Source organism: Pongo pygmaeus, chromosome 7 (genome assembly GCF_028885625.2).
Source record: "Pongo pygmaeus isolate AG05252 chromosome 7, NHGRI_mPonPyg2-v2.0_pri, whole genome shotgun sequence".
In the NCBI taxonomy this organism is placed as follows: domain Eukaryota; kingdom Metazoa; phylum Chordata; class Mammalia; order Primates; family Hominidae; genus Pongo; species Pongo pygmaeus.
In genome coordinates this window covers 67638282-67666215 of record NC_072380.2, presented here as the reverse complement: position 1 = coordinate 67666215, position 27934 = coordinate 67638282, and the positions used below count along the sequence as shown (strand labels likewise).

The following is a 27934-nucleotide window of genomic DNA, read 5'->3' as shown; positions in this document are numbered from 1 at the left end:
TTTATCATAGAACACGTTATAGGTGAAAAAAAAAGTTTTTGAGATTCAATCAATGTTGAATATATCACTGTCTCATTTTTTTGGTTGAGTAGTACCCCATTTTATGAATATATCAAAATGTTTTGAACCACTCTTCTGATAATGAACATCTGAGATATTTCCAGGGTTGCATAATATTATGAATAAAGCTGCCATATATAGAACTGGACATGTGTTTTTGTGGACCTATGTTTTTCTTTCTCTTGGATTAATATCTAGAAGTGGAATTCCTTGATCATGAGGTAGATGTATGTAGATTTTCTAAGAAATGACCAAAGGGTTTCCTGCAAGTGGCTGTACCTGTTTATACTCTTCTCCCTGATCCTTGCCAGCATTTGGTCAGTCTGTTTTGTAAGGGATGGCAATGGCTCACTGAGCAAGCATTCATGATCCAGGAAGAGGAAAAATCATTCTCAATAGGACAGGGTTACTAAGGACAGGGCTCTCAGCTTACAGGAGGGCTGCTCCTTCTTCCTCCATCTGGAGGCTTACACCTCAGCTCAACTGTTGTTCAAATGGGGTACATTTCATTTATTTCTCTGTCTCTCTCCTCTCTCTCTTTTTTTTTTTCTTTTTCTTTTTTTTTTGGTAGAGACTGGGTCTTGCTATGTTGCCCAAACTGATCTCAAATTCTTGACCTCGGCCAGGTGCGATGGCTCACACCTGTAATCCCAGTACTTTGGGAGGCCAAGACAGGTGGATTACCTGAGGTGAGGAGTTCAAGACTAGCCTGGGCAACATGGTGAAACTCTGTTTCTACTAAAAATACAAAAATTAGCTGGGTGTGGTGGTGGGCGCATGTAATCCCAGCTACTTGGGAGGCTGAAGGTGAATCACTTGAACCCAGGAGGTGGAAGTTGCAGTGAACCGAAATCACGCCATTGCTGCGTGTGATTTCACTCCAGTCTGGGCGACAGATTGAAACTCTGTCAAAAAACAAAACGAAAACAAATTCTTGGCCTCAAGCAATCCTCCCACCTCAACCTCCCAAAGTACTGGTATTACAGGCATGAGCCACTGTGCCTGGCCCACTGATTTTCTTTTTTATCAAAGCATGTTCATATACTCTTTCACAACCAACCCCAATTAAATCCTGATAAGAAATTCTAACAGATGGCAAAAGATGGCTCAGAAATGGAGTAATTTGCCCAGAGTTTACAGGGCGACCTCACCATCCCAGCCCTCTGACTAAACAGGTGCTGCATATCTGCACATATCAGATAAACTACTGTATGGAAAAAGAAAGAAAAGCAACAACACAAAACTACTGAATGCTGTGAGTTATGTAGAACTATGCTGCACTTGGTGGTTTCTGACTACATGCTCCTTTCTCACTATGGACTTCTTTCCAGAAGTCAAGATGAATGGGCGACCTCTGGGACTGCCAGAGGTGTGTCCCAGGAACAGAGGAGTGGGCTCTTTGCATGGGAGACACTCCAGGCCTGAATGAGAAGTCCCTGGAGCAAGGTACTTCATGCACTCACATGATGCATATGACACAGACAAGGCAACAGACAACGCAACGCTGTTTTGGTGAGTGAGGCTCTCCCAATAGATGGGAGAGGAGTGAGGCTCTCCCAATAGATGGGAGAGGAGTGAGGCTCTCCCAATAGATGGGAGAGGAGTGAGGCTCTCCCTGCTCCCCTGCCCATTCTGTAGGCCTCTTAAGTGTTTGGGGGTGACTGGGAAAAGAAAGGACTCCAACCCTGAGAAACTATCCCTCCTCTTAACTGGGACATTTGTGGTTCCCTTTTCCCAAGATGACCTTGCAGTAGCTTTTCTAGCTGGGTAGCTAGCAATTCTGGACACATCTCAGCACTCCAGGACATCTGACATTCAGGTGGGAACTGACTGGATATTAACAGGGACACCTTAATTCACTGATCACCATGTTGTCTTTTGTCTTTTTTTCTTTCTTTCTTTTTTTTTTTTTTTTTGAGACAGAGTTTCACTCTTGTTGCCCAGGCTGGAGTGCAATGGCATGATACCGGCTCACTGCAATCTCCACCTCCTGGGTTCAAGTAATTCTCCTGCTCAGCCTCCGGAGTAGCTGGAATTACAGGTGCCTGCCACCACGCCTGGCTAATTTTTTGTATTTTTAGTAGAGATGTGGTTTTACCATGTTGGCCAGGCTGGCCTTGAACTCCTGACCTCAGGTGATCCGCCTGCCTCAGCCTCCCAAAGCGCTGGGATTACAGGCACGAGCCACCACGCCCAGCCAGGTCACCATGTTTTCTAAAATAGCCCAAAGATTCCCATGTAGCTGAATCTAGTAAAATGATTCTCATCCTTGGTACACAAGCAGAATCATCTGGGGAACTCTAAAAAATACTGATGCCTAGGTCCCCCACCATTCCCATTTCATTGGTTAGGGAGCAGCTTGGGCATGGGGAGGTTTAAATGCTCCCCACTGATTCTAATGAGCAGCCAGGGTTGAGAACCACTAGCCACACCCTACACTACAACCTTACCTGCTTTTGAAAAAGGGTAAAATGCACAGTCCAATAATGTAGGGAACCTTGCCAAACCCTGAGCTCCACCTTAGAATTGAAATAATAGCAATGGAAACCATTTATGTTTCTTTATCTTCTTCTTTTTTTTTTTTTTTGAGATGGAGTCACGCTCTGTTACAAGGCTGGAGAGCAGTGGCGCAATCTCGGCTCACTGCAAAATCCACCTCTCGGGCTCAAGCAATTCTCCTGCCTCAGCCTCCCGTGTAGCTGGGATTACAGGCGTGAGCCACCGCACCTGGCCATTTCTTTATCTTTTATAGGTGCATGATCTGCAGGGTAACACATACAGAAATTATCTTGTGTGGCATCATAATTCCATGCCCTATTAAAGAGTGGAGACTGGAATTTATCCACCGCCAACCTAACCCCATACGTGAACTCAGAACAGAAAAAATGCTCAGAAAAAAGGGTGGTCTGTGATTGACAGATAGAACCCAGGATTGTAAATACATTTGCTGGTGTTCAGTAAAGTTTAGTAAAGTTGAATTTCATATCATATTTCATATCATATTCTAAGAAATTTATTTTCATTCCATCAACCCGACAGCCAAATAATTGAGTTACTTACTCCTGAATTTGGTTACACTATAGCCATAAAGAAAATGTTGGTATTTACAAAGTATTAGCTTCAGGGTATATTTTATTTAAAAAATTGTTCATCATACTTATTTCAGATTTATCTATAAAAGTCCTGCTATTATTTTTTTTAATTTCAGAAGTCATTCTACCTCATTGTTTATCAACTTTCAGAGAACAAATTTTTTACAAGTGATAAAGTAATTCTACTTTATGTTTGAAACTCCAAGCTCTATATAAATGATAAAACACTTTTTTTTTTGAGACTCTGTCTTACTCTGTTGTAATGGCACAATCACAGCCCAGTGCAGCTGCAACCTCCAAGGCTCAAGCAGATCCTCCCATCTCAGCCTCCCAAGTAGCTAGCTGGGACTACAGGGCCGTGCCACCATGCCTGACTAATTTCTTTTTATTTTCTGTAAAGATAGGGTCTCTCTATGTTGCCCAGGCTGGTGTCAAACTCCTGGGCTCAGGTAATCCTCCTGCCTTGGCCTCCCATAGTGCTGGGATTACAGGTGTGAGCTACCATGCCCAGCCTGGATAAAACACTTTAAATTCTACATTTAGAATAATAGCCAGGTTAATCATACATAGGTAACAAGTTACTTTCAAAAGGAAGGTCTCAATAAACCTCAATTATTCAGATTAGATTATCAACATAGAAACAGAAAGAGCTTACGGTGAAAAATATCTTTCCAGGAAATGATTTATCCCTGATCTTAAAGGGAAAACTTAGAAAAGTAGCAAATTTTCAACCTATTCAGCTCATGAAAAGTTGGTAATCAAAAACACTCAAGTAGTTTTTTAGTCTCTTGTTCAAGTTTATTTAATCTTTGTCTACTTTCCCTCACAGGGCATGATACTGGAATCTCTCTGTTCTTTTGAATAGTTTAAATAAACACCTCAAAGAAGAGCTGCTCACCATGAAGACAACTTCCCATTCAAGAAAGTACAAGGCCTGGCACGGTGGCTTTCGCCTGTAATCCCAGCATTTTGGGAGGCCAAGGCGGGCAAATCACTTGAGGTCAGGAGTTCGAGACCAGCCTGGCCAACGTGGTGAAATCCCGTCTCTACCAAATATATAAAAATTAGCTGGGCGTAGGCCGAGCGCAGTGGCTCATGCCTGTAATCCCAGCACTGTGGGAGGCTGAAGTGGGCGGATCACAAAGTCAGGATTTCGAGACCAGCCTGGCCAATATGGTGAAACCCTATCTGTACTAAAAAATACAAAATTAGCTGGGTATGGTGGCACACACCTGTAGTCCCAGCTACTTGGGAGGCTGAGGCAGGAGCCTCTCTGGAACCCAAGAGGCGGAGGTTGCAGTGAGTGGAGATTGCGCCACCAGCCTGGGCGACAAAGAGAGACTCCGTCTCCAAAAAAAAAGCCTCATGCTAGATGAGAATGGGCACTGTTGATCATGGTGTCCAAAAATAGTTAATGTGGCTAAATTGAGACAGGTTATGTTTCCATCACAGTATGCATATTGCGGTGGTGACAATGAGACCTGTAACATTTTGCCATGCTTATGAGTAAAATATGTAGGAGAAAAATGTTGACTTTAAAAATAACATTTAAGTAATAAGAAATTTTCAGCTCTTATCTCATAGGACTACTGTTGTTGTTTTTTTTTGTATGCTATATATTGACTGAAACATTGTAATGTGGTACATGACTGTGTCTTGGATCAGGTGTCAAAATGTAAGTGTACTTTGTACAATTCAACTTCTAGAAAAAAAAAAATTAGCTGGGCGTTGTGGAGCGCACCTGTAATTCCAGCTACTCAGGAGGCTGAGGCAGGAGAATTGCTTGAACCTGGGAGGCGGAAGTTGCAGTGAGCTGAGATCACGCCACTGCACTCCAGCCTGGGCTACAGAGTGAAATTCCGTCTCAAAAAAAAAAAAAAAGAAAGAAAGTACACTGTTACGGCCAGGTGCGATGGCTCACGCCTATCATCCCAGCAGTTTGGGAGGCCAAAGTGGGTGGATCACCTGAGGTCGGGAGTTTGAGACCAGCCTGACCAACATGTAGAAACCTTGTCTCTACTAAAAATACAAAATTAGCCGAGCGTGGTGGCGCATGCCTGCAATCCCAGCTACTCGGGAGGCTGAGGCGGGAGAATCGCTTGAACCCGGGAGGCGGAGGTTGCGGTGAGCCAAGATCGCACCATTGCAGTCCAGTCTGGGCAACAAGAGTGAAACTCGTCTCAAAAAAAAAGGAAGTACAGGTACGTTTTTCAGAATGATGATACATCACTGACTCACTTCGTTTCTGCAACCAGATCCTTTCCCGTGTCTGTGCAGTCATGACTCCATTGCTGCCCTGAGGTGGTATATTAACCCAAATCACAGTCTGAATGTCATTTCTGGTTTAGGTTCTTCCCTATTTATCTTTGGTTGAGCCAGGAAATGCAACTTGATAATGACTCAGCACAAGCTATTCAGCTGGGAGCCGGTTCCTAGCCACATCCAGCTCTGCACTGGAAATATCTGAAGTGGTCAGTCTAGGATACAGCAGTGCTGCTGTAGCTTCCAGGTAGGGTTTCCTGAAGTGTATGCCCCATGCTCTTTCTGAATCAGCACTGAAAATATTCATGCAGGACCTCCCCCTACCCTACCTGACCCCACAGAGCAAGAGCAATACATTCCTCTGCCTGTCACCAGGCCCTAAGCTGCCAAGTTTGGGGGATACTAAGTCCAGGGAAACCACCAGAAGTAGTTCCAGGGAGGCCACAGGTGTGCAAAAGAAGGATCCCATGCATGAGCCCAAGAAAGAGTCCAAAGCCTGGCCTTGAGATTAAACAGTTCAATTAACCAGTTCCTTTCATATTAAAGTCAATGTAAAAATACCATCACTTACACTGACTTCATCAGACAAGAGAACACTGGGGTTTTGCTTAAAGAATCATCTGACAGCCTCAGTAATGAAAGGAGGTGGAGGAATTCTATCACTTTTCCTGTTTTAAAGGATGAGGTGAAGTCTTATCCATTTTGTAACTGCTATTCTAATCGGAGAACTATTCAGAAGTGGAAACATCTATTCGTAAAGTATTATGGGGGGAAGGAGAGGGAAAAAAAAGTATTATGAACATCATATAAGACACACGGCCACGAAGTGCCCAAGTGCTGAGCAAAAGCACTGGCAGTACGGTTTATATCACTTCCCAATAAACAACCAGTTTTGCTCAGGCATCATAGAGGCACTGCTGCAAATGCCACCAAGAAACCAGAACAGGAAAGGGGCTATGTGGTTCACTCAATCCACGTCTTCTTTGCCAATTATCCTTCTTTTTATTGTTAGTAAACTCTCAACTAGAACCTTAATAACTTTTCAATGTCTAAGGTTTTGTGGCAGCATTTTAAGATAAAGAGTTAGGAGAATATAAGATTTCCAAGAGCTACTCTCCTTAATGTGGAAAAAAATGCAAGCTAGATAAGTATTTAGCAAAAGTATGAGATACATACTGAAGAGAAGGTTTAATCCAAACATAATTAAATCTTAGCTATAAAAAAATTATTAGCTTTGCTTTGGCAAAAGAAGAAAATTAAACTGGGCACAATGGCTCACACTTATAATCCCAATACTTTGGGATGCCAAGACTGGAGGATCATTTGAGGCCACGAGTTTGAGACTAGCCTGGGCACCATAGTAAGGTCTTATCTCCACCAAAAATAAAAAATAAAAATTAGCTGGGCATGGTGATGTGACTCTGAAGTCTCAGCTACTTGGGAAGCTGAGGCAGGAGGACCACTTGAGCCAAGGAGTTCAAGGCTGCAGTGAGCAATGATCACATCACTGTACTTCAGCCTGGGCAACACAATGAAATCCCATCTCTAAAAAAAATAAAAAATAAAAAATAAAAAAGAGGAAGACTATTTTCCCCCCAACAAATAGTGACATTTATATTAGATGTAAACTAAGTTGTCAGCTGAAGTTAATGCAGAAAAGCTCAACTGGCTTGACACTCATCATGCTTTAAACTTGATGCAATGTTTAAATATTCATTGCAACTCCAATGAATTTTTTTCTTCTTCATTTTTCCAAGCTATGGTTATAGTAAAAATTGCACCAAGTTGGCAGAACTGGGGGCTCTCTTGTTTTGGCCATGCTGACTGGTTTTCAGTGTCTGAGCTCTTGTCTTCCTCAAGTCAGAGTGGCAGCACATTAGATTCCTGGAGCAGTAGTTAAGCTTGAGCAAAACATCCTAGGTCCAAGTTCCAGCTCCACCTCATACAGTGACATGACATTGGCAAGGTAATTAATCTTTACTTATCTGCAGAAAAGGGATGATAAGGCCGGGCACGGAGGCTCATGCCTGTAATCCTAGCACTTTGGGAGGCGGAGGCAGGTGGATTGCCTAAACTCAGACCAGCCTAGGCAACACGGTGAAACCCCATCTCTACTAAAATACAAAAAATTAGCCGGGCATGGTGGCATGTGCCTGCAATCCCAGCTACTTGGGAAGCTGAGACAGGAGAATCACTTGAACTCGGGAGGCAGAGGTTGCAGTGAACTGAGATTGTGCCACTGCACTCCAGCCTGGGTAACAGTGTAAGACCCCATCTCAAAAAAGAAAAGAAAAAAGAAAAGAAAAGAAAAGGGATGATAACTGTACCAATTTCACACACTTGTTATGAGGATTGGTTGAATACAATCTTGATGAGTGTTTAGAAGAACGAATAACATACCGTGTACACTCAATAAATGTTCCCTGCATTATATTTATTATACATTTCCCAGAAGTGATCTTATTCCTGCGTTTACATTTATGTTAATGTATAAATTCTGCTTGATAAACTAAAGTCAAGGACATTATGTTCCACGTATTATAATTGTGATTTTTTAAAAAATAACCTTTCAAAGTTAAATAAAACAAACACATCAGTTTAGGGGTCAGACTGACTTGGGTTCCATTTACTTAGTAGTTAAGTGAGCATAATATTTATTATCCCCAAGCATCTGTTTCCTTATCAATAACAAGAATATCAATATTACACCTTTTAAGGAATTGACTACCTAACAGAGGACAAATATTTACTAAAGGATTAATATTTTTTACTATATTTTCTGTGAAAGGTAATTATTGCCTGATACAAAAGTAAAACAGGTAGTAACTGTGCTGGCATTACTGTAAAACTCTTCCAACTAAGAAAGAAACTTAGCTGGGTACAGTGTTTCATGCCTGTAATCCCAACACTTTGGGCAATATATGGAGACCTCATCCTTACAAAAAATAAAAAAATTAGCCCGGCACAGTGGTGTACACCTGTGGTCCCAGCTACCCGGGAGGCTGAGGCAGGAGGATCGCCTGAGCCCAGAAGGTCAGAGGCTACTGTGATCCGTGATTGTGCCACTGCACTCCAGGCATCAGAGCAAGAAACTGTCTATTTAAAAAAAGGAAATCATTAATACCAGTTTCCTGAAATTTATTATAGACCTAGAAATAGATTAGTGACTGCCTAGGACAAGGGGAAGAGAGTAGTGAGGGCTAAAGGATATAGAATTTCTTTTTGTATAATAAAAATGTTCTAAAATTGATTGTGGTGATGATTGCACAACTCTGTGAACATATTAAAAATCACTGAATTGTATACTTTAATTGAGTGAATTACACAATATGTGAATTATATCTCAATAAAACTATTATTCGGCTGGGTGTGGGTGGCTCACATCTGTAATCTCAACACTATGGGAGGCCAAGGCAGGTGAATCACTTGAGTCCAGTAGTTCAAGACCAGCCTGGGCAACATGGTGAGACTTTATCTCTACTAAAAATACAAAAATTAGCCAGGCATGGTTGCACGTGCCTGTGGTCTCAGCTACTTGGGAGGCTGAGATGGGAGGATTGCTTGAACACGGAAGGCGGAGGCTGCAGTGAGCTGAGAGTGTGCCACTGTACTCCAGCCTGGGTGACAGAGTGAGACTCTGTCTCAAAACAAAATTAAAAGTAAAAATAAAGCTGTTATTACAAAAGACAATAAAATGATCACATACAGTATGAATCTATTTATATGACATTACAGAAAAAACAAAACAATGGGGACAGACAACAGGTCAGCAGTTGCCAGGCATTGGGCTGGGGGTGGCACAAGAAAGTTTTTTTTTTTGTGGGAGGGTGTGACAGAACTTTTCTGTATTCTCATTATGAAAATAATTCAATGAATCTGCACATGTATTAAAATTCATAGAGCTATATAGCAAAATTTTAAAGTTGATTTAAAAAACATAAAGTTTTCTCAAAATTGTCTATTTTCATTTTAATTTTTTCCAAAGAAAAAAATTGCTTACTAATCTTTAAGTTTTTGTTGTTGTTGTTGTTGTTTGTGAGACAGGGTCTCACTGTCACCCAGGCTGGAGTGCAGTGGCACGATCTCGACTCACTGCAGCCTCCACCTCTCAGGCTCAAGCAATCCTCCCACCTCAGCCTCCTGAGTAGCTGGGAATACAGGCCCATGCCACCACTCTTGGCTAATTTTTTAAATTTCCTATAGAGATGAGGTCTCACTATGTTGCCTAGGATGGTCTCAAACTTCTGCGCTCAAGTGATCTTCCTGCCTCGGCCTCCCAAAGTGCTAGCATTACAGGTGTGAGCAACTGCGCCTGACCTTAAAAGTTATTCTGATGGCTAAGAGTGCTTATATCCCATTACTAAAGATTATGAAATATTTTAGATACATATGAAGTAGTAGTAGTAGTAGTAGATTTTCTGTTAAAATAGAGGAGAAATTGAGGTAGGAAAGGCAAATTTGAACAGTAAGACAGAACTGTTACTAGACTCTGGGGGTCTTGTGCCGTCAACCCCTCGAAACCACCATGTGCAAAGTCGGAGGTGTGCTCAGCGTCAGAATGCTCCCTCCTGATCTCAAGTCTTGGTAAAACTTCCAGAAGCATGTAGCTTATTATTATGAGGAGGAGGGAAGTACCTTTAAGGTACAACAGAGAAAGCTTTACTGTTCTTAATCTAAACTCTGCATTTTCATTTATGTGGCATGATAGGCGTCACATGAATCAAAGTTCTAATGTACTGTTGCTTGATTTTCAGCTCCTTATCAGGAGAAATTAGGTCAAGACTCTAATGCGATCAATCAGAAGATACCTGTGGACGTTGAAACTGCATAAAGCCAGCGTTCAGGTGAGTAACATGGTTCTCCAACCAGGTCATTCCATTGCAGTTATTTCCTCATCATTTAAATGAAGTTTAGGCCAGGTGCGGCGGCTCATGCCTGTAATCCCAGCACTTTGGGAGGCCAAGGCAGGCGGATCACCTAAGGTCAGGAGTTTGAGATCAACCTGGCCAACATGGCAAAACCCCGTCTCTACTAAAAATACAAAAATTAGCTGGGGGTGATGGCGGGCACCTGTAGTCCCAGCAACTCAGGAGGCTGAGGTAGGGAGAATCGCTTGAACCCGGAAGGCAGAGGTTGCGGTGAGCCAAGATCACGCCACTGCACTCCAACCTGGTTAATAGAGCGAGGCTCTGTCTCTAAATAAATAAATAAATAAACGTGAGAAGCTTGGGGGGAATGCCTCTCTTACTAAATTAGGTATGGTTTTTATTCTAGGTTTCTTTTTTTAAAAATTTTTTTATTATACTTTAATTTCTAAGATACATGTGCCGAACATGCAGGTTTGTTACACAGGTATACACGAGCCATGGTGGTTTGCTGTACCCACCATCCCATCATCTACGTTAGGTATTTCTCCTAATGCCATCTCTCCCTTAGGCCCCCAACCCCCCGACAGGCCCCGGTGTGTGATGTTCTCCTCCCTGTGTCCATGTGTTCTCATTGTTCAGCTCCCACTTATGAGTAAGAACACACGGTGTTTGGTTTTCTGTTCTTATGTTAGTTTGCTGAGAATGATGGTTTCCAGCTTCATCCATGTCCCTGCTATTCTGTTTCTTTATTTATAAACTTGCTTTTGTTTCTTTGTTTGATGTTGTTGTTTCGTTTTCTTTTCTTATTGTTTTTCAGAGATGAGAGTCTTGCTCTGTTACCCAGGCTGGAGTGCAGTGGCATAATCATAGCTCACTGCAGCCTCCAACTCCTGGACTCAAGGGACCCTCTTGCTTCAGCCTCCAGAGCAGCTAGGATGACAGGGGCATGCCACCATGTCTAGCTAAAACTTTTTTTTAAATTGCTTTACCCCTCAAGAGATGCTTAAGGATGAGCTAATGATAAAAGAAAAGGTGTTCTCTTTGCTGTTTGTCATAACACTTTGAGAAGAATGAAAGTGCACCTGGTATGTACACCAAATTTCCACTTCCCCACAGGACTGGTGATGATGCATAAGTGAATCTACCAAAACAGGCCAGGGGTACCATGAGTGGGGAGTGGGCAGGGATCCTCCAAAATCAAGAAAAGGCTCAGGGTAGTACAGTTTAATCCAAAACAACAGCCAAAACTGGGTAGAAAATTTGACTGTTTAAGGAACTCCCAGGTACATTACCCCATTTAATCCTTGCAACAGCTGGATGAGATACCTAACAAAAATCTGTTATTACTGTTTTACGTATTAGAAAAATGAGGCCTGAAGAGCTTAAGGAACTTCATCTAATGTCCCAAGACTGGTATTTGACAAAGCATTGACTAGAAGCCAATTCCTTTAAAAAAAAAAAAAAAAAATTGTAGAGATGAGGTCTCACTATGATGCCCAGGCTGGTCTTGAATTCCTGGCCTCAAGTGATCCTCCTGCCTTGGCCTCCCTAAGTGCTGTGACTACAGGTGTGAGCCACCACACCCAGCCCAGAAACCAATTCCTGACTCTCAGTTTATGACTATGACATCATGCTGCTCCTCAGACACCCCAAAGTTCACAACCCGGAATATTTTTCATTAGCTACTACAGTGTTACTAATCCATACCTATATTCTTCACCAAGATTAGTAAGGAATCCAGCCAAGTTTTTCCCCATCTCTTCCTACTTTATTTCCAACTGAGGGACTCACTTCTTCACATGGAAACTGTTCTGCTCTGGTCAGTCTCCTTAGTCCAATATTCCCTCCATTCCCAGGATTCACTCTTTGTTCAAATCCTCTATAGCATCCAGCAGTTGCTAACAGAGACAAGCAGTTAAAACGCAGAGATGCCAAGCATCAGGAACTGTGGCTGGAGGAAATTAAACTGGAGGTTTTGGGGCTGGCTGCAGTGGTTCACGTCTGTAATCCCAGCACTTTGGGAGGCTGAAGCAAGTGGGAAGATCACTTGAGCCCTGGAGTTCAAGACCAGCCTGGGCAACACAGTGAGATCCCCAACTATACAAAAAATTTTAGGCTTGGCACTGTGGCTCACACCTGTAATCCCAGCACTTTGGGAGGCTGAAGCACATGGATGGATCACTTGAGCACAGGAGACTGAAACCAGCCTGGGCAACATGGCAAAACCCCATCTCTACAAAAAATACAAAAATTAGCCAGGCAGGCCAGACGTGGGGGCTCACGCCTGTAATCCCAGAACTTTGGGAGGCTGAGGCGGGGATCATCTGAGATCGGGAGTTTGAGACCAGCCTGGCCAACATGGCAAAACCCCGTCTCTACTAAAAATACAAAAAAATTAGCTGGGTATGATGGCAGGCGCCTGTAATACTAGCTACTCAGGAGGCTGAAGAAGGAGAATCGCTTGAACCCATGAGGCAGAGGTTGCAGTGAGCCAAGATAGTGCCAATGCACTCCAGCCTGGGCAACAGAACGAGACTCCGTCAAAAAAAAAAAAAAAGAAATTAGCCAGGTGTAGTGGCACATGCCTGTAGTCTCAGCTACTTGGGAGGCTAAGGTGGGAGGATCACTGGAGCCCAGGAGGTTGAGGCTGCAGTGAGCCAAGATTGAGCCACTGCACTTAAGTTTGGGTGACAGAGTGACCACTGTCTCAAAAAAAAAAAAAAGAATTAAAAAAGTTAATCTGGCACAGTGGCATGCACCACTAGTCCCAGCTACTCAGGAGGCTGAGGAGGAAGGATCACTTAAGCCCATGAGGTGGAGGCTGCAGAGCCATGACCATGCCACTGCACTCCAGCCTCGGCAACAGAGCAAGACCCTGTCTAAAATAATAAAAAGTAAATAAAATAAAAATAAGCTGGGGAGGTTGGGGGATGCAGTCAGGCAAACTACAGGCTCAGCATGTTCTCTTGGGGTATGGTTATTCCTTGCACGGCCCAGACTTCACTTGTGACTTTTTCACAGAAAAATGGGTCCCTTAGTGGGTCCCACAGAAAGATGAACCCACAGATGGGTCCAGTGCCTGTGCATGTTCTTCATATCTTGTGTGACACAAAAATTTATACTCTAAGCCAGGTGCAGTGGTGCATGCCTCTAGTCCCAGCTACTCGAGAAGCTGAGGCAGGAGGATCACTTCAGCCCAGGATCTCAAGACCATAGTGTGTGAGTGATAATGGTGCCTGTGAATGGCCAGTGCACTCTAGACTGGGCGACATACTGAGACCTTGCTTCTAAAAAAACAAAACAAAACAACAAAAATAAAAGGAAATTTTTCTTTAAAAAAATTATACTCCTAGTTTTTTTTTAAACATTTTAACTTTCTGAGTATATCTGGAACGGTTTCGCTATTGAGAACTCATGGCTTTGACTGCAAGTCATATGCATGCATATTCATGAGTAGTGAGTATCCAAGAAGTGTTTTCTGAATGATGCATAAGTGAAGCACGACTTCATGGATTAACAAATGCCACAGGTCAATTATGCCTCTCTCTGTCACCCCCAACAAAAATAAATATCAAAACTACATGAAACAGAAGTTGAAGTAACAGTCAGTAACAAAGGTGCTGTGTTCCTTAACATCAGAAAAATAAGTCCTTATTTTACTGAAGAACAGCATCACTGAATTCACAAACCCAGTTAGTACTTTCAAATGCCTATGCACAGACTGGCACTGTGTCATATAACAGGATGTTTGATTACATGTGGGTCAGTGGAAACCACCCTTATCACACCCACATATTTGCATTTATAAATTTACTTGGCTGTGCAGAAAAACCAGCTATATATGGCTTATGCCAACTAATTTTACTAATTAATGGATGAATAAAAAGGTATTTAAATAAGGCTCAGATCAAACTCATGTGTGAGAATTTTAGCAACTGAATCACCAGGGTAAAACAGGATGAGGTCTTGCTCTCCAGTTGAATTGCAAGTAAATTCCACACACAGAGAGATGCCGGTGGTAGCCAAACCCACAGCTTGAAAATCTGTTTATTTGCCAAACCAAATGGCTTTGTACTGCTTTTCAATTCCCTACACTTTATTGTTTAGAAGCCTACACTGGAAACTAAACAAAAACTAGAAGTAGAATGGCAGATGCCTTTCAGGGGAGTACTGCTTGGGGGAGGGTCAACATCATTCTGCTTTTTGATCATGGGGGTGGTTACACAAGGCTTTGCATTCAGCTAGATTCTTCTGTTTTCTGCACTTTTCTATGTAAGTGTTATACTTAAATTTTAAACACACACACATACACACACACTCCTGCATTGGGAAAACTTTTTTAAAAATTTTTTTAAATTCCCTCGAATCCTGTTAGAAAGAACTCTGTCAGAAATATTCTTTCTTTGGCAAGGCACAATGGCTCATGCTCGTAATCCCAGGACTTTGGGATCCCGAGATGGGAGGATCATTTGAGCCCAGGAGTTCAAGGCTGCAATGAACTATGATGGTATCACTGCACTCCATCTTGGGTGACAGAGCAAGACCCTGCCTCAAAAAACAAAAGAAAGATACTTTCTTATTATGTAATTTGGAGTTAATGAGTGCATGGCTAGAAATATTAATATAACCGTATCATCAAATCAGGAAGCACCTTTTAGAGCCATCTAATGCAACTTTTTTATTTATTTATTTTTTTTGAGACGGAGTCTTGCTCTGTCACCCAGGCCGGAGTCCAACGGCGTGGTCTCAGCTTAATGCAACCTCCGCCTCCTAGGTTCAGCGATTCTCCTTCTTCAGCCTCCTAAGTAGCTGGGACTACAGGTGTGTGCCACCGCACCCGGCTAATTTTTGTATTTTTAGAAGAGATGGGGTTTCACTATGTTGACCAGGCTGGTCTTGAACTCCTGACCTCGTGATCCGTCTGCCTCGGCCTCCTAAAATGCTGGGATTACAGGTGTGAGCCACCGCGCCCAGCCTTAATGCAAACTTTTCTAAAAGGTCTTGTAAGAATCTCTTAGCCTTTGCTGACAAACGTTTAATGATGGAGAAGGACCCTTCTCCAGGACCCATGCAGGCAGCTTTGATGGTTACAAGTTTCTCCTTACTTTGTAATCTACAATCTCTGCCTTTGTAAATTTCTCCATTATCATTCCCTCTCCCACATCACAGCCATTTCAATATACTGTCAGCCAGCAATCCACGTGGCCATGTATTAAATGACAAAAAGTAAAGATCCTGTCCTCTCTCTGCCAAAAAAGTAAACACCCGTCTGCTTGGTAGGTAAATACCCAGCCAGAAGAAGGGCAATTTATCAAACTTAATGAAATATCCTCAAGGACACCTCTGTCTATTTGTACACATATTTGCTCATCAAGCAACTTTTTTTTCATTCTTTAAAGTTGTGGTAAAATAAACACAATATAAAATTTATATCGTAACTATTTTAAGTATATAACTCAGTGGCATTAAGTACATTCATATTCTTGTATAACCATCACACCATCCATCTCCAGAACTCTTTTCATCCTGCAAAACTGAAACTCTGTACCCATTAAGCAGTAACTTCCCATTCCCTCCCCCATCAAGCCCCTGGAAGACACCATTCTATTTTCTGTCCCTATGAATTTGACTATTTGAGGAACCTCACATTAGTGGACTCATACAATATTTGTCTTTTTGTGTCTGGCTTATTTCACTTAGCATGATGTCCTCAAGTTTTGTCCTTGTTGTACCATGTGTCAGCATTTCCTTTTTTTTTTTTTTTGAGACGGAGTTTCACTCTTGTTGCCCTGGCTGGAGTGCAGTGGCGGGATCTCGGCTCACTGCAACCTCTGCCTCCCGGGTTCAAGTGATTCTTCTGCCTCAGCCTCCCAAGTAGCTGGGATTACAGGCATGCTCCACCATGTTCGACTAATTTTGTATTTTTAGTAGAGATGGGGTTTCTCCATGTTAGTCAGGCTGGTGTCAAACTGCCGACCTCAGGTGATCCACCCACCTTGGCCTCCCAAAGTGCTGGGATTACAGGCATGAGCCACCGCACCCAGCCAGCATTTCCTTTTTTTAAAGGCTGAATAACATTCCATTGTATGGCTGGGCATGGTGGTTCATGCCTGCAATCCCAGTACTTTGGGAGGCCATGGCAGGTAGACTGCTTCAGCCCAGGAGTTCAAGATTAGCCTGGACAACATGGCAAAACCTTATCTCTACAAAAAATACAAAAAAACTAGCCAGGCATGGTGGGAGGATCACCTGAGCTCAGGAAGTCAAGTCTATAGTGAGCTGTAATGGCGCCACCACACTCTAGCCCGGGTGACAGAGTAAAACCCTGTTTCAAAAAAAAAATATTCCAATGTACATATAAACCACATTTTGTTTCATCCATTGATGAACATGAGTTACTTCTAATTCTTGGCTATTGTGAATAATGCTACTATGAACACAAGTGTACAAATATCTCTGAGACCCCACATTCAGTTCTTTGGGGTATATACCCAGAAGTAGCATTGCTGCATCACATGGCAATTCTATGTTTAATTTTTTGAGGAACTACGATATGATTTTCCATCATAGCTGTAGCATTTTACACTCCCACCAACAATGTACAGGATTCCAATTTCTCCACATCCTCGGCACCACTTGTTATTTTCTGATTTTTGTTATTGTGTTCTTTTTTAACATGACATGATTTCATCATGATTTCTCATTTTTTATAGTAGCCATCCTAAGCAACTTTCTTTTTATTATTGTTATTATTATTTTACAGACAGGCTGTCGCTCTGTCACCCAGGATGGAGTGTGGTGGTGTAATCATTGCTCACTGCAGCCTCAATCTCCTGGGCTCAAGCAATCCTCCTGCCTCAGTCTCCTGAGTAGTTGAGACTATAGGATTACATCACTGCACTCTGAGTAATTTTTATTTGTTTTTATTTATTCTTATTTTTTTTTCTATAGAGACAGGTTCTCACTTTATTGCCCAGGCTGGCCTTGAACTCCTGGCTTCAAGCAATCCACCTGTCTCAGTCTCCCAAAGTGCTGGGATTATAGGCGTGAGCCACTTCACCCAGCTAAGCAACTTGCTTTTGATAACAATACCAATGACTACCATTTAGCTATGTGCTTCACTTGTGGCTAGTTTGGAATCCACTGTAACCTAGAACACTCACAACAAACTGCTGAGGTTTAAACATGAGGACTCTGAGGCTAGCAAGGCCAGCACCTTGCCAGCAGCAGCCCACAGTTAGGAAGGGACAGACCTGGGATTTCAGCCCCCACGTGAAATTAATTCGACACCTTGTGCTCTACCGCCCTGCCCTGCCTTACTTTTGACCATTCAGAGTGATTTCTGGTCACTCATTTGGGTGCCAGGGATCTCCTGAGCAAGTCGCCCACCCACAACCCTAGCAAAGTCATTGATCAGCATTCTGGTTTGTGAACAATCCAGAGAGAACAGAGCACAACAAACTCCTCTAGGATAGAAACCTCCCACTTACTTATGTTGGTATTTCCCCAAACCACCCACTACCATGACATACAGCACTCGATAAATATACATGGGCTGGGTGCGGTGGCTCACGCCTGTAATCCCAGCACAGCACTTTGGGAGGCTGAGGCGGGTGGATCCCTTGAGCTTAGGAGTTTGAGACCAGGCTGGCCAACATGGCCAAACCCCATCTCTACAAAAAATAAGCCAGGCATAGTGGCACACACCTGTAGTCCCAGCTACTTGGAGGCTGAAGTGGGAAGATGGCTTGAGCCCAGGAGGGCAAGGGTGCAGTGAGCTATGACTGCACCACTGTACTCCAGCCTGGGATTACAACCTGGTCTCAAACTCCTGAGCTCAAATTATCCTCCTGCCTTGGCCTCCCAAAAAACAAAAAACATAGGCAGGCCTGATGGCAGGGCCTGTAATCCTAGCTACCCAGGACTGAGGTGAGAGGATGGCTTGGGCCCAGGAAGTGGAGGTTGCAGTGAGCCAAGATAGGACCACTGCACTTCAGCCTGGGCAACAGAGTGAGACCCCATCTCAAAACATACAAATAAACAAATAAATAAATAAATAAATACACATGAGGGAAAATTTTTGTTATACACATTGGGCATCTATCAAATTTGAAACAATACAAAAAGCCAATGTGGTTCTGAAAGACAAAAATCAACTGCTATGGTGCCGCATTTCATTATACTAACAACCATAAACTCCATATTAAAATTTTGCTTAAAAATTTTGCTTAAAAATTTTTCGTGCCACTGCACTCCAGCCTGGATGACAGAGTGAGACTCTGTCTCAAAAACAAAACAAAAAACCAAGGATTGTGCCCATTACTGTATCTGTCACTCTCCAGGTCATTTAGGGGAGGTGTCAAGTACCTACTTGCAGAAGACGATTACAAGCTTAAGCCTATTGCTGTCATAGAAAACAGAAATAAATGTTACTTTCTAGCTTCAAATTAATCTCTAGAGAAGTAGCCCTGAGTCATTCAACTCTCCACCTACTCAAAGCATTAAGTCAGTGTTCAACGTGTCTTCACTCTTGGCTACGTCATAAATGCCGTATTGTAAAAGAGTGTAGGCAAGAAGTTGCCTGTGATGGACAAAAAAATTAGCTTCATACTAAAAGGCTCCAGTAATTCCCCTTCATTAATGCCATGAAGTCCAACATTTAGTATTAGGGCCAAGCACCCTCCAAGCCTGCCTGTGGAGCCTCCCACTGCCTCTCCGAAACAAGCTCCAGTAATGTGGAATGACCCCTGCATAGTCAGGCTGTCCTTTCTCAGGAAAGCCCCTTCCTCCAGGGTGTGTGGCCCACTCCCTTCAGGATTTCCACCAACCCCAACTCCTAACACTGTGCGGGACTCCCAGTAGCTACCCAGGAAAAGTTTGCTAAACTGAATACTAAACATAGCAGTGGAAGGTTCTTAAAGAAAATGTTCTGTTTACAACATTTACAGCGCATCAGCTCTCCTGAGACAGGACTGTTACAATTATATCCATCAAGTGTCCTTCAAGTCACTCTAGCTCCAAAGTTCCCTGTCTTCTTCCACCTGCCCTCTGCAGTCCCACTGGTTTCATTCCATTGCTCCTTATATCCTGCCGTTTTAAAATCATATAAGGAGCCAGGCGCAATGACTTATGCCTGTAATCCCCAGATTTTGGGAGGCTGAGGCGGCCGGATAACTTGAGGCCAGAAGTTCGAGACCAGCCTGGCCAACACAGCAAAACCCTGTCTGTGCTAAAAATACAAAAAGTAGCGGGGCGTGGTGGTGTGTGCCTGTAATCCCAGCTACTCAGGAGGCTGAAGCACAGGAATCACTTGAACCTGGCAGGTGGAGGTTGCAGTGAGCCAAGATCATACCATCACACTCCAGCCTGGGTGACATAGCAAGACTCTGTCTCAGAAAAAAAAAAAAAAAAAGTATATATATATATATATATATATAGAGAGAGAGAGAGAGAGAGAGAGAGAGAGAGAGAGAGAGTTATATTTATATATGGGATTTATGTATATATTTATATGTGGGATTTATATATATATTTATATATATGGGATGCTCATTCTTTTAAATATAAAGACGTACAGAAGTAAAAACAGCACTCAACTGTCACCCAGAAATAATCACTATTAAGATCTTAGTATAAAAATTGTTTGAAATGCAGAGTTTATAGATGATGTGTCCATATATGAATATTTTATTTCAGAAATGGTATCATGTCATCTACTAGTTTGTGTTCAGCTCTTTTGTTATTGTTTGTTTGTTTGAGACAAATTGCACAGGCTGATTTCGAACTCCTGAGCTCAAGCAGTCCTCCTGCCTCACGCTCCCAGAGTGCTGGGATTACAGGCAAGAGCCACTGCGCCTGGCCGCCTGGCCCTGTTCAGCTTTTGAAAAAAAATTTTTCATGTTAGTAACTGTAATTGAATGTTTTATCTTTTAAGATATTTACAAAGTATCCCATTATATGAATGTGACTTAGTTTGTGTTTGTTTAATAAACCTCCCTATTGGACTGCCCACCTCTGTACATTGGAAGGGGGGATGAAAAAATGTTGATTAATGGATACAAACATACTGTTTGATAGAAGAAATAAGATCTAGTAGGGTGACTAGAGTTCACAATTAACTATTGTGCATTTCAAAACAACTAGAAGAATTCAAAAGACTCTAGCATTTAAAAAGAAAACAAACATTTAAGGTGATGGCTATCTCAAATACTGATTTAATCTTTACAAATTATATGAATGTATTAAATTATCCCATGTGCCCTGAAACTATGTATATCTATTATGCATCAGAACAAACAAACTCTGATGGAGTTGGCCAATCCTACCTCAGAAAAGCTGCTCCAGGCCACATTCCCCTGCAAGTTAAGGGCAGGGGCTGTTCCACCAGATTGTATTTTCCTTTTTCTATTTTGTTTTGCCTACAGATATAAGTGTATTTGAGCACAGGGTAAAATGTTTCTTGCTGTGGGTTGTGGTCAAATAAGTTTGACAGGCTGGGCGCGTGGCTCATGCCTGTAATCCCAGCACTTTGGGAGGCCGAGGCGGGCAGATCACCTGAGGTCAGGTGTTCGAGACCAGGCTGGCCAACATGGTGAAACCCTGTCTCTACTAAAAATACAAAAATTAGCTGGGCTTGGTGGTGCATGCCTGTAATCCCAGCTACTTGGGAGGCTGAGGCAGCAGAATCGCTTGAACCTGGGGGGTGGGGGTTGCAGTGAGTGGAGATCGTACCACTGTACTCCAGCCTGGGTGACAGAGCGAGACTCCATCCCAAAAAAAAAAAAAAAAAAAGATGTTTGACAGCCACTGTTCTATCCCAAGAATTTAACCAGGAATTTAACAATTTTTTAAATAGTCCTGAATTATTATAGTTAGTATTTAAAAATTATTATGTAGCCTGAACATTAAAAGATTTCGAAACATCTACCCAACAGTTTCATAACACTTTCCATGACGGGGAATTTCAAAATGTACATTTTTCCGTTGCTGAAAAAGTCTGGCATGGCCAGGGTGGGCTTCGCAAAGCAGGCTCTGCCCTTAAGACTCCAGACTCCTCCTCTCTCCCACCCCCGCCCCACCCCTCACTTAAGGGCAAACCGAAAATGCAGAGGGTGGCAGAGGGTAGAAAGAACCCCGAGGAAAACACAGCATTGGGTGGTAAGGAAGGTGGGGCTGCAGGCAAATGACCCAGGGGCCTGGGGAGGAGGAAGTATCACTTCCTTGCCTGCCTCCTCTGGGGCCTTTTCTCTCCAGCATCGGGCTACAGTTCTGCTCTCCGTGACACAGCTTCCCCCTGGAAAGCAGAAGTGGTCCTCCCTCTCCAGAGAGCCTCTCTGAGACAAGCTTCTCCATTCCCCTCACCTCTGTGGGGGTTAACATTTACAGGAAGAGTGGGGGCACCCAGAGACCCAAACACCAAGAAGACGTCATTGCTTCAGTGGGAGGCAGAATGAATACACACCCATCCCTCCAGTCTCACTGTACCAGCGCCCAAGGGTAGGCCCAAAGACCACATGAAGACCTCCCCACCAGATGTTTTACCAATAGAGGGAGGAAAGCGGGGACTGGAAAGAAGCTTCCAACCAGTATGGTCTGGTGTCAATAAAGAGGAGTGAGCAAGATTTCAGATGCTCACAGAAAGGTGTGGGCAGGCAGGCAATATGTAACTTTGCCTGAAGCATGGACTGTAGAAAGGAAATGAGACCAACTAAAAAACTATCTGAGCTATGAAGACTTCTTCCCAGTGTTCTACAACCCAAAAGCAGAGCCTCAACCATCAAAACAGTCACTTAAATGGATTCTTTAAATGTATCCCGATTCATGCAGTTCTATAGGATGTCATTTAAGTAGCAGCATTCTGAACACTGAGCATTTACAATAATGAGGTTAACTGACAATCTCTTCCCATACACGGTCAGCTCATGCCAATTCCTGGTTCAAGAAGCCTTTATAAGATGATAGGGAACGAACTGGGGAGAGCAGAAGAAGGGGTACTGGAAGCCTGAGGGTTAATAAAGCCCAGTGAAAGAGCAATGCCACGGAAGAGTTCTTTACCAAGGAAAACTGTATCCTGAGTGTAAGTACAGCTTTTAAGAAATAGCTCTGTGGCAAATAAGGAATGCTGCCAGCTAATTCAGTAATGAGAGAAAATGAAGTACAGAACAGGATGAAGAGGATAAACAACAAAGGCTACTACAGGCCCTGCTCTTGTCAGCATGGATGAGGCTTTTTAATACATCATCCCAAGTATTTAAACTTGCTCTTCTAAATTACAAGAGAGGGCCAGGCAAGGTGGCTCACACCTGTAATCCCAGCATTTTGGGAGGCCAAGGCGGGCTCACCTAAAGTCAGGAGTTCAAGACCAGCCTGGCCAACATGGTGAAACCCGTCTCTACTAAAAATACAAAAATTAGCCAGGCATGGTGGCAGGCGCCTGTAATCACAGCTACTAGGGAGGCTGAGGCAGGAGAATCACTTGAATCCAGGAGATGGAGGTGCAGTGAACTGGGATCACGCCAAAGCACTCCAGCCTGGGTGACAAGAGCGAAAACTCTGCCTCTTCAGTGGGAGGCAGAATAAAAAATAAAGAGAGCCCTTCCAACTAACTTAAGCCAAAGATAACCCAGAGAGGCCAGGAGCAGTGGCTCACACCTGTAATCCCACCATTTTGTGAGGCCGAGACGGGCGGATCACTTGGGGTTAGGAGTTCAAGACCAGCCTGGCCAACATAGTGAAACCCCATTTCTACAGAAAATACAAAAATTAGCTGGGTGTGGTGGCAAATGCTTGTAAGTAATCCCAACTACTCAGAAGGCTGAGGCAGGGAGGATTGCTTGAACCCAGGATATGGAGATTGCAGTGAGCTGAGATTGCACCACTGCACTCCAGGCTGGGCAACAGAGTAAGCCTTCATCTCAAAAAAGAAGAAAAAACAAAACAACAACAACAAAAATCTAAAAGGTCCAAGTCTTTAAACTGACAAAATTTCTAATCCCTCCGTTGGCAGATTTCCATACCATTCTCTACACATGGGTATCTCCCCCGAAAGGGAACTTATTCAAAATAAATTTTAGAAATGATAATGGAGTGAACTCAAAGTTTCACAATTTAAGTATCAGGAAACCAGGCAGCTGTAAGAAATCTTTCAGTATTTCTGACTGGAAAAAAAAAAAACCCAACAACTTCCTCTTCCATGTTCTTCTCTTCATTATCAGCCTTAAAAGATGGGAGGCAATGTATTATCTATACTGTTGGCCTAGAACAGTGCCTTGCACACAGCAGGTGCTCAAAATGATCACGTGTTTTAATGTGCGTCCTATGAGCCCTGTCTCCTTAATTTATATTTTCACTTAAATGATGCTCTCACTGATAAAACAACCAGGAGGCTGGCAAAGTTTACAGGGAGACACTCCCAGAGAGGTGGGGGAAAGTCCTTTTGCAAAGTATTACTCGGGTACTTCTGTATTAACCAATAAGCAACTGATTGCCCCCAAGACAGTCACTAGAGCTGCTCAGACAGCAGCCAGTATAGGTGTCATCTTAGCAGTTACTGGAGACCACCCTTTCCCACCCCCAAGAAGCAGTGCTAAAAAGCACAGAAATTCATTTCTAGAAGACAGCTTGAAGTGCCCAGCTTGATGGTGCATCTGCTATGTCCCGAGCAGTTAGCCACTTAGTTCAGACAATTACCAAGTGATAAAAGAAAATTAACTCATGATTTCACTTTTAAAATGTTTGTTAAATGAACTATTTATTTGCTTTTAAGCACAGATGGTCTGCAACTTAATGATTTTTCAACTTTACGATGGTGCGAAAGCATTAGCCATTCAATAAAAACTACTTCATTTTTCACTTTTAATACAGTATTTCATTTTTCACTTTTAATACAGTATTCAATAAATTACATGAGCTATTCAACACTTTATTATAAAATAGGCTTTGTGTCAGATGATTTTGCCCAACGGTAGGCTAATGTGAGTGTTTCGACCATGTTTAAGGTAGCTTAGGCTAATCTATAATGTTTAGTAGGTTAAGTGTATTAAATGCATCTTCTACTTTCAGTATTTTCAACTTATGATTGGGTTTATTGGGACACAGCCTCATCATAAGTTGAGAGGCATTTGTAATTGAGCACACACTACAAGTCCAAAGGTGGACAAGTAGAAAGAGCCAAAAAACATACCTACTACTCCTAATGGTACCACTTAACCAAGCCCGTGACCTTAGACAACCCCCTGAATCTTTTTCTGTATCTGTCCCTCTCCATCCTATAGGAGCCACAAGAGGTTCAAATGAAATTAGACTTCAGGAAGACTTCAGAGCCCTGAACAAATGAAAGGTGCTAACACCTTCACCATCATCGCTAGGAAGAGCCAGAAAAGGTCTGAGGCTATCTCTGCTATCAATGTGACATTGATCAATGCCCTGAGTAATGATTGTGGTGGCCTTTCAATGTTAACACTCATCCATGCATCACTGAGATCATCAGTAGGAGTGAGCTTACAACAATGTTCCCTGCTGTGGGCATGTATACATGGTGTCCTTATTTATAAAGTTAGTATGGGTTTGTACATGAATAATATGATTTAATTCTGTGAAGTTACAACTCCACATAGTCGTGTGAACCAACTGGAATCTCAGATGTTTTTGGTGATTTATTTCTAAAAACAAATACTGCAGATAGAAGTAAAAGGCTTTCAAAGTCATTGAACAATGCTGGACCACTTTTCTGCTAAAAGAAAGCTATTGGAGGGCAGGGGCGGGATTACAAAGTTTCCACCTACCTTTGTAACACCAATGACTGAAATAATGTAGGTCTTCTGGATTGGGCCAACTACCTTTGCAGGAAACATCTTAACCACCCCACATCAGGACCTCTCTTCCAGTAATAAGTAGAGAAGAGCGGTGCTGAGTGGAGACTCTCATTTAGAACACTAAATGTGGGTAACTCAGTGCTGGGTAACTTTACAGTCAACAAAGCCTCTCAAATCCCCGTTTTAGAAACCACAACAGAAAGGGCCAGTAGGCTTCAAACACCTTAGGGACCAGCTCTATTTCTTCATCTCCCTATGTTCTCAGTTTTGCATAGGGCAAGCTCACAGGAGGCCTTCATTCCTTCTTCCAAGTAATCTCGAACTGAGCACCTACTATGTACCAGGCACTGGGGCTATCATTTTGGACAAGACAGATGAAGCAGTTTTCATGGAGCTTCCACTGTAATGGTTAATACAGACTATCAACCTGCAGACAAATCAATATAACTCTGGCTGCTGCTATAAAGGAAATCTTGGCTGAATAAATGACCCAAGTGGCTTATCCCAAATCACAGCATATTAAATGATGGAAGAAGCCAAAACTCAAGTTTCCTGGCTCCTATTTTCTCTCCCCTTACATCTGCTGCCCTCTATCCTTCACTCAGCAAAAGGGCCACACATTTACATCCAAAGAGGCCAAGTCACCAAAGACTCTATGATCCAGTGAAATTTATTCAGGCCTCAAAGCGCTTACCTGCTTACCTCCAAATGAGAATAGAGGGACTAACTGGATCCCACCCTTTCCCAACAAATCTTACTCTTACAGAGAAGGGCTTAGTAAGGCCTGGGTTCTTGCAGTGCCTATTCCCCAGGGCATGACTTTAGGTGTTGGCTGTACAGAGAAAACATCCCTGTAGCCCACCAGTTTACTGGCTAGTTCTTTAGAGAAAGTCAGACTACTGGGCCCTGCTTTGGGACAGCAAATCCCTCATGTATTTATTAAGCAGATTTACTAATAAGGTCAGATGGCTAAATCAGACATGGTAGTCTTAGGTTCAACATCACCAAGCTGCAAAGAACCAAGAAGCCTCGTTTATATGAATAGAATTCACTGCAACAAATAACAGTAACATCGTTTATGAAATGCTTGGTATGTACTAGGGGCTTTGTGTGTACTAAACAGCCCCTGAGGTATATATGCTCTCTCAAAGATGAAGAAACTCGAACAGAGAATTTCAATAATCGGTCCCCTAAATATACAGCCAGAAAAGTGCAAGGCCTAGATTCTGAGCTGGCGAAGAAGGGCGAATTTGGGATAATTAACACACACGGACATACAAGGACACAACCGCTAATCCGCATGACAGGCAGGCTGTTGGAAAGTTACGAATGCACCGCAAGCAAAAGATGCCACCATGGGCCCAGAGAATGCAGGAAAGTGGGAACTGACTCTTAGGCCCTTCCCCCAAGGCGAAGGAAAGGCAACCCCTGAATTCTTAAAATAACTCTCGCTTCCTCTCAGCCGGCAAAAGCACCGGACTGCTCCTCGGCAGGCCGAGAGGCGCCGCAGCGGGAGGGTGAGCTCCAGCCTCCGCCGCAGCCCCTCGACGTCACGCTCCTGCCCGGGGCCACCAGGGAGGGCAACTGTCCGCGGTCCTCGAGAGGGCGCCGGCCGAGCCCCATCTCCCACTGCCAGGGGACCCAGGGTCCAGAGGGGAGATCAGATTGCACAATCCGAGGAGTCCTCTCCAGTATCCCCGCCGCGCGCCCCCTCCGCAAGGGCAGGGGCTTCCCCACTGTGCGCGAGGAGCGGCCGGAGCAGGGACAGCAGCCGGCCCTCGGGCCCTCACCGGGAAGGACCCGCGGTGAGCCCGCCCCCGCGCCCGCACCTCCCACCGCTCCCCTGCGCGGCTTCGCGTCGGACACCTGCGGAGCCTCAGTCCCCGCGCCCTGGCTCCCCCGGGCCCGGTCACCAGCCGGCTGAAGACATCTGAGAGCCTTCGCCGCCGGGGCCCGGAGGCGGTGCGGCCAGGAAGCCGCCGCGGGCCGCGCCGATGCCCCCGGCCCCGAGTCGACCCTGCGCCCGGGACTCCGGCTGGTGGCACAGCCGCGGCCCCTGCACCCACTGCCCGCGTGCCCGCGCCCACCCTTGGGCTCGCGCAGAGGACTCACCCGCTCGCGGTGAAAGTTTCGGGGCGGCGGAGCTCCACGGTGACTTGAGTTCAGAGCGGGGGGCGCGACGGGGCGGCCCAGCAGGACCTGCGTAGGGGGAGGCTGCTGGCTGGGAACGCTGGACGCGCGGCGAGGGGCTGCTGGCGCGGGGCCGGGGGTGGCGCGGCCGCCCCGCTTGCCGCGGGCTGGAGGCTGCAGCGCGTCTGGCCCGGAGGCGCCACGGCCGGGGAGCGAGCGGCAGCGCGGCCCGGCGCGGCGGGAGAGGAACTGGCTGTCTCTGGGCTCGGCCGAGAGGTCCCAGCTACTTCCTGGTGCTCGGATTTGCATATTGAGCCCGGAGGGCGGGGAAGTGACCGTTTGGTCCCTGCCCAAGGTTTGGGTGTTTGGTGTGGCCGTCGCTCAGGGCTTTGAAGGCACAGAAACCTGGCGACTCAGTCTGCAGCTCCGGGGAGTGGAGCAGCCCGGGCCAGCCTTCTCCTGTAGGGACGGACGGAAGGATCTCCGGAGGAGCCTGGGCTTCGCAGGCACATCGACGACCCCTCTCGCGTCTCCTTTCCTTTCCTTCCGACCCATCCCCAAGGTATTAGGAAGGGGGTGCTCCCAGGAGCGGAGGAGGTGCGCTCTGATCCCTTCCAACATTAGGGGTTCTCTAGAGAAAGGATGCGATATGCCGAGGTGATGCTTGGGGGCTCGTTGAGTTCTTAAAAATCATTACAAAGTAAGTTCC

At 44.2% G+C, this 27934-nt stretch overlaps 1 protein-coding gene and 1 non-coding gene across 3 annotated transcripts in view; one reads left to right on the top strand and one right to left on the bottom strand.

The window, feature by feature from the left end:
- LYN (LYN proto-oncogene, Src family tyrosine kinase) overlaps positions 1-27508 on the bottom strand; it is a 132692-nt gene extending 105184 nt beyond the window's left edge. The window contains exon 1 of one of the 2 annotated variants that reach the window (XM_054498145.2): positions 27208-27508. The gene's annotated coding sequence lies outside the window, so the exon portion shown is untranslated. The remainder of the gene's footprint in view (positions 1-27207) is intronic. The other variant, XM_054498146.2, reaches the window with a different exon arrangement.
- On the top strand, positions 4512-4644 carry LOC129043309 (small nucleolar RNA SNORA1). The gene has a single exon (XR_008504401.1). It is a non-coding gene; the product is annotated as a small nucleolar RNA SNORA1 (small nucleolar RNA).
- Positions 27509-27934: the final 426 nt, after the last annotated feature.